This window comes from Scomber scombrus, chromosome 18, assembly GCF_963691925.1.
Source record: "Scomber scombrus chromosome 18, fScoSco1.1, whole genome shotgun sequence".
Classification (NCBI taxonomy): Eukaryota; Metazoa; Chordata; class Actinopteri; order Scombriformes; family Scombridae; genus Scomber; species Scomber scombrus.
In genome coordinates this window covers 16,692,510-16,703,861 of record NC_084987.1, presented here as the reverse complement: position 1 = coordinate 16,703,861, position 11,352 = coordinate 16,692,510, and positions in this window count along the sequence as shown.

Below are 11,352 nucleotides of genomic sequence, written 5' to 3'. Positions count from 1 at the left end.
GCGGGACACTTCTTACATACAGCTTGTTTTCATAGCCGTTTTTTGCCTTTTCCTGGGGGAAATATGAAGCTTTTTATTCATCAAGTGAATACATTAGGAGTTGTTTTTAGTGCTCTGTCACCTAATGAGTTACTTAAGCCACCAGAGTGTCTGATGTGGTGATAGGTGATCTGAGTATTGCTTAAAGCAGGGAACATGGTCCACGAAACAGTGTTTTTCAAGTTAGCATTCTTAGGAAATAACAAGACAGACTGAAGGGTCAGTGAGGATTATAGGAGATGAGATTTTGTTTCACTTTGGGGGATTGCAGTGAGTCATATTCTTTATCTATAATGAAGTTTTATGGGATTATTATTGAAAGAAAGAACATTTTAACATTTTTGCCCTCTCTTCTTGAAGCAACAGTTCCTCTTCTACTTTGTCTCTTTCTTTCCCATTGTTCTGGTAGACCTTTACCCATAGCTCACACCTGAGTCTTTCCCAACACACACACACACACACACACATACATACATCGAGGCCATGTATGGAAACCAGTTCCTGTCATCCATCAAGGCTAACTGCCCAGGGAGTTGTCCAGGCCCATTGATTGTATCACAAGCTCCAGGGAGAGAGCCAGATAAAGGCAGGTTGAGAAGGCAGCACAACAAAAGGATGAATGAGGTGCCACTGAAATGAGTTTACTGTATAAGATCAGGGAAATCTCCAGACGATATTTAACCTCTCTGAAATTTAAACTAGGATTTTTCTCTCATTTGAGTGTCTCTCTATTGTTTGCCCCCACCACCACCACTCTCCTCTCTCTGTCTCGCTTCTCTTTCCCATAATATCCTTTTTTCACCTTTGACTCACACAGAAACTTGCTCTCTCTCTGTCACCACCTAAACTCTACTGATTCTTACTTTAGAGGGTACATTAAGCAGGTACAGTATGCACACTTCTCCATATCTGAACTAATTTAATGGGAGATATCTCTGACCTTTATTAACTAATGTTCATGTCTACACAAATGCACATACGCAGGCACTCCATCTTCTCCCAGTGTGACTCTGCAAGGCAGTGAGCTTGTCAAAGCATCAGTGCTAATGGCTGAGGCTTATGCCTTCACAAACTCTCTTCTCTCTGTTCTTCCTCTTTCTCCCGCTTTACCTCCGCAACGTAAAGCCATTAGCAGAGAAAGGGAAGTGGCGACAGCTGAAAGCGTGAGATTGGGAACAGTGCTGACACTGCTGGTTTCAGCCTCGCCGCGCTTTCATCATGATGGATGATTGACTGGCTTTCTCAACACCTGGCCCGCTGTTTTGTAAGATAATAGTGAAAAATAATACAGTAACAACCCTGAGCGACTTTATGCTTTGAAAGATTTATTCAAAGTGAGCTCCGGTGGTTCAGTCACACATAGGGCTGTGTTTGCAACAGCCAGATTTGAAATCCCAGTTCAAGCTGTCACATCTCCCCGCTGTCTGAATTTAGAACTCTGCAATTTCCCCGAACATGAACACAATTCTGAAGGCTGCAAAAGAAGAAATCCTCTTATTGCATTTACTGCTGAATAGTAAGAATAACTGAGAGCATCAAGAGGGGGTAAATGACTATGGTATTGTTCTTTTGTTTTGTTTTGTTTTAGTCTGTAAAGTGCAAGTTGTATTTTTCATAAGGGGCACTTGTTATGCTTGACTGACATGTCTAAGTGTGTGTGTGTGTGTGAGAGAGAGAGAGAGAGAGCACAATAATTTCACTTAATGATTGTGTCCAAGAATACTGCTCTGATTGAATTACCTAGCTTCAGTATGAAAGCAGGAACAGCCCAAAAGTTCACTGCAATTGTTTGCCAAGCTAAAGTGTAAGTATTCTGAGTAAAACATCAATCATGCCCTCTAAAGAAAACCTAGGTAAGGTTACCAGCTACAGTTTCATGCAACGTTGCTGAATTTGTAATAGAGTTTGATCTGCTGTGAAATGATGACGATCTTTTGTCCTCCAAAGCAAAGCAACAAAGCAACACAAAGCAACAAAGGCACTAGTTTCTTTATTCATGCAGTTTATCTATTTGATATTTGGACCTTTAATTATAATAACCTTGTGAAAATCTCCATGCACTTCAAAGCAATTATACATGAAAGTTAATTCAATATTGGGCAATGCACAAACAGGCCACTCTTGGTTTTAGCTTTGTTAACATTCTTCTTATCTCTGCATGTTATGGTGCTGTAAAACCTGAAGAGTGTTTTTAATGAAGATGGTTCAGTCAAAATGCATCTCTCTGTCATTAACTAGAGAGAAGCAACTAAATCAAGATATTTAAAACATATCAGAGGTGCTGAGTGGATTCAATGGTAAAGTGTTAGTTTGATGCCTGTTGCAACTTAAAAAGCTCTGTTTCTCAGACCTGAGTGTTGGTGTTAAGAGCTTTTGGTTGTAGCCTCTCATGCATGCTGCAGTACAAGCCAAGTGAGAGAGGAAGAACATCGGCTCAAACTCAGAAACACACTGAAATCCGCATTATGCACAGCTCAAGGTTGTAGCAAAGGGCAAACTATGAAGATACTCATGAATTTCATAGCCCTTCATTTTTTCCTGAATGTATCCTAAATAGAAACCTTCTTTGTATTTCTGAAATATATCAGATTTGCCATTTGAAAACATGAACTCTCTCTTGCCATCAAATCCTTATAATACTACACAGGTGAATACTCTGGGATTATAAATATACGACTTCATCAATTGTTTGATATTTTTTATATGCCTCATATAAAATATACCTCAAAACTTTGTTAGATTTATGCCCCATCCTTAAATCTGTTTGGGGGATTTTTGGGCCTATAAGCATGTTGTGACATCACTAGTTTGGAAGCCAATCGTGGTCCAGGTATGCAATTTACACAAGTGTGATGTGGAAACTTGAAGCCCCTCGTGTACATACACTGATAATGGGCTTTACAGTGAAGTGGGAGACATCTTCTATCCAGCGGTTAAATATTTAAAATTAACCATATTTGCATATCCATATATTCAATGAACTATTTATACTTTTTTGTGAACAAACCATATCAGACACATATTATTGTTCCAAATAGAGAATGTTAATATGTTTTAATACATGTCTGGAGGGGATCTTTAAAAACCTAATCCTGCATGTTACACTGACTACTGAAATCATGTCTGTGTGACCTATTAGTTTTTAAATGAATGTCTACAGCCCGGGACATGATGATAATGACCCATAGTATTTGCCAATCTGAAAATAAATATGAGGCTATTCAAGTGTTTTAATGCTCCAGACATACTGCAGTATAACATTTTCCAAGCTGTTTTTCTGTGTATGTATTTTGAGTCTGTGTGCTACATGTGTGCATCCTAACTACCTGCTTTATTAGTGTGTGTGTGTGTGTGTGTGTGTGTGTGTGTGTGTGTGTGTGTGTGTGTGTGTGTGTGTGTGTGTGTGTGTGTGTGTGTGTGTGTGTGTGTGTGTGTGTGTGTGTGTGTGTGTGTCGTACAGTTATGTGTTTGTGTGTATAGTCCATTAAACAGCCACCTCCCTCCACAGGTTCATGTAAGGAGAGCAGTCTTTGTCTCCCATCTTCACCATCTCATATTTATCACTGCAATTAGGCGCTCTGCTGAGCGTGCTGAGGCTCACACTTGGCAAACATTTCTCCTCCACTAGAGAGCCTGTCTGCCCCTGTTTACCTAAGAGCCTGCTGTGTGCATGCATGTATGTGTAACAGCGAGAAAGAGACAGAAGGAAGGAGACTGCAAATGGAGTTTTGAGCACCCGTTGATTGTCAAGTACTCCTGCCTTTTGTTGAAACCTGGATCAAGAAGCCACCGGGGCTTCCTTTGTAGCAAATGTTGTCTTTTGTCCTTGCTGTGTCTGTGTCTGTACTTATATACAGTGACGGTATCACTGACAGACAGATCCAGGCAGACAGGGCGAGAGAGAGACACCTAGGTAATGCAAAGAACAGGTTGAAAGATGAATGTGGCTGAAACAAAATGAAGTACAGGAGAAAGGTGCTTGAAGGTAAAAAAGCATTTCAGAAAGCGGCAGCGAGACAAAGTAGAGCAGCATGTGCTGCATACTACAAAGTCCACTGGTGGATGAAAAATGTCCATATTTAGCTTTTGAGCATATGCTGTATATCCACAGGAGCCCAGGAAGTGAAACTGAAGCCAACACTTCATGCACAGGATGTTTCCATATTGAAATTGCACTCTGCCCTGTCTGCATTCACAAAGAGGTAAGAGCATAGAGGGCAAAGAAAGAGGATAGGGGAAGAGAGTGGAGAGAGGAGAGAAGTTAAGAGCAGAGAGAAGATAAGAGGTGAAACAAGAAATGGTGAGGGACATAAACTGTAGATGCAATAGGAGGATACAAATGAGGATAGAGGAGAAGCAGAAAAATATAAGTCAGAGTTCATGTTCACAGGTCTCAAAGTCACGGATGTCTAAATACATATATGGACACGGCACACACACAGATGCCTGCATACAACAACTCCTGCAATACACCACAATGATGTAAGCATTTGTGTTCGGTTTGACTTTATCCTGGGCATCTATAATGGATCACTTTGATCAGGTAAAAATCTATCTACAAAATGACAACTAAACTTGAAAGATATGGCAGGTGATTTTCTATAGTTTTCTTCTTGACAACACTGTTGCAATGCTGCAATGTGCTTGTTCTTACAGCGCTTCAATAGCTTGTTGTGCTACACATCACAACTTCTTGAATTTTTATTCATTTCTCAAAGAACGTCAGTACAAAGTCAAGAGGTTGTGATATGCAGCACAAGTTATTGAAGCTCTGTCAACAGAATTGTGTTTCAGCACATGCGCTACTAAACACGGACCTACTCTCTGAAGACTGAAAACATGATCGATGTTATCAGTCTTTGGAGATTTTTCTACATAAACTAGCGTGCCCAAAACTCTCTGTGGCGTTAAGGAACATGCAACCCAGTGCAGCAGTGTAGCTCACTGACAAGTCTTTAATAATTTTGGGATGACAATGGAGGTCTACAATGCAGAATAATACAATATATCAGGCCAATTCCTAATTGGTTTGGCTCTCACATGAGATTTGTTTACATGAAACATATAAAATTGCCAACCATATCCTTTAAAATGCTGCCTCTGATACAGTTTTATCAACCCATGCAAGAGCATGCAATCTGCAATGTTAAAACATTTGCTAAATTACAAGGCTTTAATTCTACAGCAATAACACTCAATGACTCACTCACATACTTAGAGACCTCTTTAAGCCACCCATTCTTTCTGATAGTCTTCTCTAATTTAGTTGAATGCACATTAGCCTCTTTTTAATGGTGTTGAATAATTTAGTGGGGAAAGGCTGGCTGATAACATGATAATGAATTGTCTTAAACTGGGCCACCTCTGTTAAGGTCCCCGCCACACTGCGAAAGAATGGAAGTGGAGTGTATAATGCATTAGTGTGTGTTGTAGAAGCACTGTTCATGTCCATCACATGATCTGGTGTAGTCTTGACAGCTCGCAGGAGAAACTCCAATTCACTTCAGTCCGAAAGCTGATGGCATACTGGAATCAATTGTATTCATTATGAGATGTGGGCATGCATGCTGGCGTGTTATTTAGTCTTACTCGCATGTACAGCGATAAGTGCATTCAAATGAGTAGCTGTGTAAGACTTTTGATGTCTGTGGCTTTGATGCTCATGGAGGCAAGGGAGATGAGGTGAGGGCAGATACCAATAGGCAGAGAGAGAGGAAACAGCTAATGCAGCCATGCTTCAAGGAGATGAAATGATTAAATGATTGGTATACAGGAAGGAAGATCAATTATTTTAACATGAGCCCAGCAAGGGTTTTTCGTCTTTCCTGTTAATGGTCACATTGTTAGGTCAGCTTTCTTTTTCAACTGAGTGTTATTTTTAGTACATTATTGTGTGCACAGCTCTAGGTATAAGTTCAACTAATTAATGAGTAGTGCTTAGAAGATGGCTATTGTAAAAACTAAGCTTAAAACATTATGGGTGTATTATAGACACTGAAACCAAAGGAGTGAAGCCAAATACTGCACACAGATTGACAGATGAAGTTAAAAAAAAAGATTTTACCTCAGTCTCACATCGGTGTTCTTGGCTCTGTATGGATCACCAAACAGAACACCAGTGTGATGACAGTGACGTCACAGGACAGAAGGCTATGTATGGTTTGCTGGACCTAGAAGGAGCTGGTATACGATACAGAGAACAAGAGACAAGTGAGGGGGTGAGTCAACCCAGTCTCACATCAAAATGTATAATAGCTACATTGGTTTTGTAATGTAACGCAAAGCAAAGCAGGATGTCATCATCTCCATAGTAACAATTGATGAGGCTCTTGGGTAATGTAGCCACTTTGGTTATCAAATACTGATAAAAAAAAACGTTATTTCTCAGAGTCGAAAGTGAAACAGATTATCGTATTGTTGAGTTATCAAGAACACTTTAGTACTTTTGAGTTGACAAAATGTGAGGAACAGTGAGGAAAATGAGCTGCTTCCAAGCAGTGGGTCCTCTGGTCTGCCACTAGAAATGTAATCAAAATGCAATTTAATGCTGAAACTATCTTAAAATATTGCATTGTCCACTGAGAATAAAAGGGAAGGTAGCCATATTTTTTGTTTTCACAGCCAGAAACTTGACAGTTTGCTGAATATAAAATCATATGGAAAATGGACTTTTGTTCAGAAAAAATAATCATATTGTCTCTTCCCGGTAATTCTGTGAAAAAATCCTAGGGGCAAACCTTGTTAAAATTCTTGTGAAAGATGAGCATGTTCATTCTTGACCTCATAAATAGAAAAAAAAACTCCATGAAGACTGTTGACAGCTCTGAAAACAGCTATTAAATGGACTTTGAATTGAGATTTGTTTTGTCAAACTGACATTCAAGTTAATGAAAATGCCTCAAATGTAATAATAATGGAAATCAGATTTAGATGTAGTGGATTAATTTTGTTGAATGACATTTAGTTTGAATGAATAAAATGCTGCATGTATGTACTGAAAAGGAAATCAACCTATCTAACAAGAAAATCACACTATGAGCACATTCTGTGAAATTGCACTGAGGCAAAATGTAACTAAATATTGTGGAGGCATGGCAGCAAAAATCATCAAGGTCATTATTTAAAACAATATTAAAATAGTCAAGAGTTTTTAGACATGTTACAGCGACATCCATTTTGACAAAGCAATGTATGATCACTAGCAGCTGATTGTTGTTAGGCATAGCAACAGAAAGATATTAAAATCAATCTTTGATGGAGGAATTGAACGAAAAGCTTTGGTGATCTAAAAAGAAAGGTTGGAACTTCAGGTAATTACTTCTTTCAAGTTGCTTGTTTTTAATCTTGATGGATTTAATATACAATAAAGCAAATATAATGTGAAAAATAAATAATAAAACAGAAAGCAGACTAACAAATTTGCTTCTGCCATAAAAAGACAATCAAGCCTGCTTTACTTCCATTTGTATTCATTACACTCCAAATAGAATCCAATTTGGCCTTCCTAATGGGCACATTCTTATTTAGGCATTGCACTTATTAGGCATAGCACATTGGATGAAAGATTGTTTGTGGAAAGGTATTTTATTACTTGCATGGTCTCAAGTGACAACACAAGCTAATTTCCTTGGTTTATTAGTTTTACAAGAGTTGAAAATGTGTAGCCTGACCCCGTTCTGCTCTCTCAGGGGTTTGTATCTTGTCGCACGACTGTTGTTCTTGCGTATGCATCATCCCTGCTTAGTGGCAGATGTTCTCTCTGCTGCACATATGGTATGCAGTCACCTAAAAAAAGAGTGGAGTAGATGTCCATTCACCGTTTGCCGCTCTGAATACTCAGGAGATGATGTTGGTAATGACAAGGGGTTTGGGTGTGCATGTGTTTGTGTCAAGCTGAGGCGATAAAATTGGCAAGAAGAACTGCCAAAGCAACAATTTGCATCCATATTTGTTGTCTTTACACAGTTAAGTAGTTCTGGCACTAGAATGAGTTTGAAACTTGCATGAAATCCTAAATTGGGTGTGGGATTTAGTATGACTCTTCGATTTTCCACAGCCACAAGCAGCCTAATAATCACCTTCCCGTTCCCAAGCCCTGACAGCCCATCCAGCAGTCTCACCTGGGGCGTATGATCTCATTATTTTCACAAGGTTCTGTCCTGTAATAACGGAGGGAGGGGACTGTACTGTGGGTGCAGCTATGAAACCAAATTTGAGCATTTTTACAGCCTACACTCAGGCCTGCTCATTCTGTCCTCACACCACTTTTGTTTTAACAGGCACAAATCTGTTATGTTGATTAAATGATTACCAGGACAGTCGACCTATGCAATCGTGAGCAGGTCAAATTTGACAGTAAACTGAAAAATGCATGTACAATATGTGAATGAGTAGTCTAGTTTGTGTAGAGCAGACCTGCTCCTCTTTTTGAGGTGAGAGTCAGGTGTTTGTCAGTCCGCACTGTATTTTCCATTTCAGTGCACATCAGTGCAAATGTCAGCACTCATTGACTTCATGTCCCAAAACGCACACAACCACACACTCAGACACAAATGACATGCAACTCACATGTGTACACACCCCTGAACACAAATACTCCAATGCATATGTGTAGCGTATTAGCTTACGTCTGCTCTTTACTTGTATAAAAACCCTGTCTTGTTTTCACTTGCCATTATGATTTCCCTTTTATGTCTGTCATTGTGATCATTCCACTTGCCAATAAGCTGCTAGGCTCCTTAGTGTCTCTCAATGTGGTGGGTTTAAAGAAGAGAAGAAGTCTGTCTTAAAACAACAGCCAGGTGCCCAAATGAACATTAAAACAGGTTTTTCCTTGCTTTTATCATTGTTCCTTTTCATACTGATGATTTTAAGATCCACTGCAACTGCACTTTTATTGTGCTGGGAGACAAAATCCACAGTCTTCGTTTTGAGCGAAAATGTATTTAAAAGTGTGTCTGAACATAATATGAGGTTCAATCAGCAGAGAAAATAATTGTTTATCATACAGATGATAATGATGATAAGTGTTGTCTTTGGTGCTGAGACTCTACAAGGAGATTTTGAATCGAGGGACATCAGTCTTAGCAATAGCAAGACAAATCCCCCCATGTGTTCAGCGGAGACCGATAAGGCTGATGAGATTGATGAAGTGATGCACTGATGAATCTGAAAAGACTAGGTGGTGATGGGGAGGTGGTGGGGCTTGCATAAAGCATGAAAGGATTAAGGCAGAGAAGGATGAAAACATTTAAAAAGAGAACAGCAACATTACAGGCTGACAGTGAAGGTGTGTCATGGTGCTACTGGTTAGATTTGAACAGCTGATGTGAACACCTGACGCCTTCATTGATACCCAGGAGAATGACAATAAGGAAATAATCTAGAGCATACATGTGAAATGGGAATGACAGATAATTGAGAGATAAAACTTCAAACCTGAGCATGCAAAAAATAGCGGTCCTCACTGAACTTTGACCACAGCTACGTTAGATATGTTCTGCAATTACAGTCTGTTTAGTAAAATATTCAAATTTTGTGTCTCGACAGACAGTGTTTTTTTGTTCAACAAAAAGAGGGAATTTGGCACGAAAAACACTAAATTTGAAAGATAGTGACTTGATTTGACACATTTGGATGGCCGAAACGTCGTTTCAACTTCAAATAAACTTTTGAATATTATGTTGCATAGGAGGAGAGCTGTTGATTCTGTGAAGGTGTCTCTTAACGGTCACTATGAACAGGAGGAGGAATGATTACAGCAAGAAAAGACACCTGACTGTTGTTTTAAGACTTGAACAACTGTGAACCTGTCCTTTAATTCAATAGAAAGGACACTCATTTGCCAGCTAGTTGCGGCAGATAAGTGTTGTATGCTATAAATATATACTTGAGTAATTTACAAATTAATCTGAAAAAATGGAACGGGAACGTACTGCATAATCAGTGAACACAAAATTGTGGAGCAATTCCACCGTTTTCTTCCCCTCCTGCTATTTTCTCCTCTGCTTATTTCTGACAGTTTTTGTGTGCAATTTCTTCAGCCTCAGTCTCTCTCCTTCCATGTCGTCTTTTACATAAGAGCTGTGGTGTCATTCACCAGGACAGTGAGAACAGGGCAGAGCAAATCAGCCAGGAGGAGGTTGGCCGTGCTCAGTGTCCGGCATCGCCTGTAATATCCTTGCAGGGAATGAGCGTGGCACTGATTTGCATGATTAAACAGCATCCGCCAGACAGCAGGAGCTTCATTACTCACCACAAAACGCACACAGGATGATTAAAGGAAAATGAGTGACGCCACACACGCATAAATGCACCTTCACTGAGACAGCGCACACAAATACTGTACATCAGAGTAATGCCTAGCCTGTTGACACTGTTTATAGCTGAGCAGTAGCGAAGGTGATGACACACCCAGACAAGCTTGTGTTAAAAGACACAAGCTTTAGCTCTGAGCCACATAGTTAATTAGCATAAGCGCCTCGCTTGTTAAACCTTGCCCATCACTGACTCATCTGTATAATCTCACTGCTGGGCCAGCATAAAAGACATCACCGTGGCCACAGAGCATCAGTGGACAGGTACATGACTGATCTCTATACAAGGAAAGAGGGAAGATCAATACAGAGCTATTGAAGCCCAGGATCAATAAGAGGCCAAAGGATTCACAATGCAGAGGCTAACCTCCCAACAACCTTCTATTGCTTCATGGTGTGAGAGCAGTGCATTAAAGCTTGTAAAATGTGGGAGTAAGTGTGTGTACTGTATATATTTTTTACACAGAGAGAAAATAGTGAGCTTTGCTTGGAGCATCTGCACAGATATACAGTATGCCAAAACATCCTCTCCCTCCTGTCAGAAGTGTGTGAGTATTCACATGTGTGTTTCACCGTCTCTGAGGTGTACGACGGCCCACCTTTGAGAGCACAGCACAGATCAATAACTGCTAAGCAAATTTATTGCACACATGGCACCTTGGGCTGGGGGACTTGCGGTCTGCCAGGAATTAAATGTTTGTCTGGGATTTACACCTTTTGGTAATGGAGTAATATGCCTGTAGCATAGAGGGAGAGTAATACAGGCTACACAGTGCAGATAGTATTAATATGGCTTTACTTGATCATTCCAGTGAGGATAAGCTAGAGCAATTCTAGTATTGTGTGTGACTTAAAGGGGATTTTAGGTGCAGAAAAGTGTATATTCACACCATCACGTGCACACGTGTTTGTAAGTAGCATCCCATGTGTGAATATCTTGTCTTCCATGAACGCAGACGGGTTCTTTGAAATCACCAAGATGCAGACTGCATTTCAC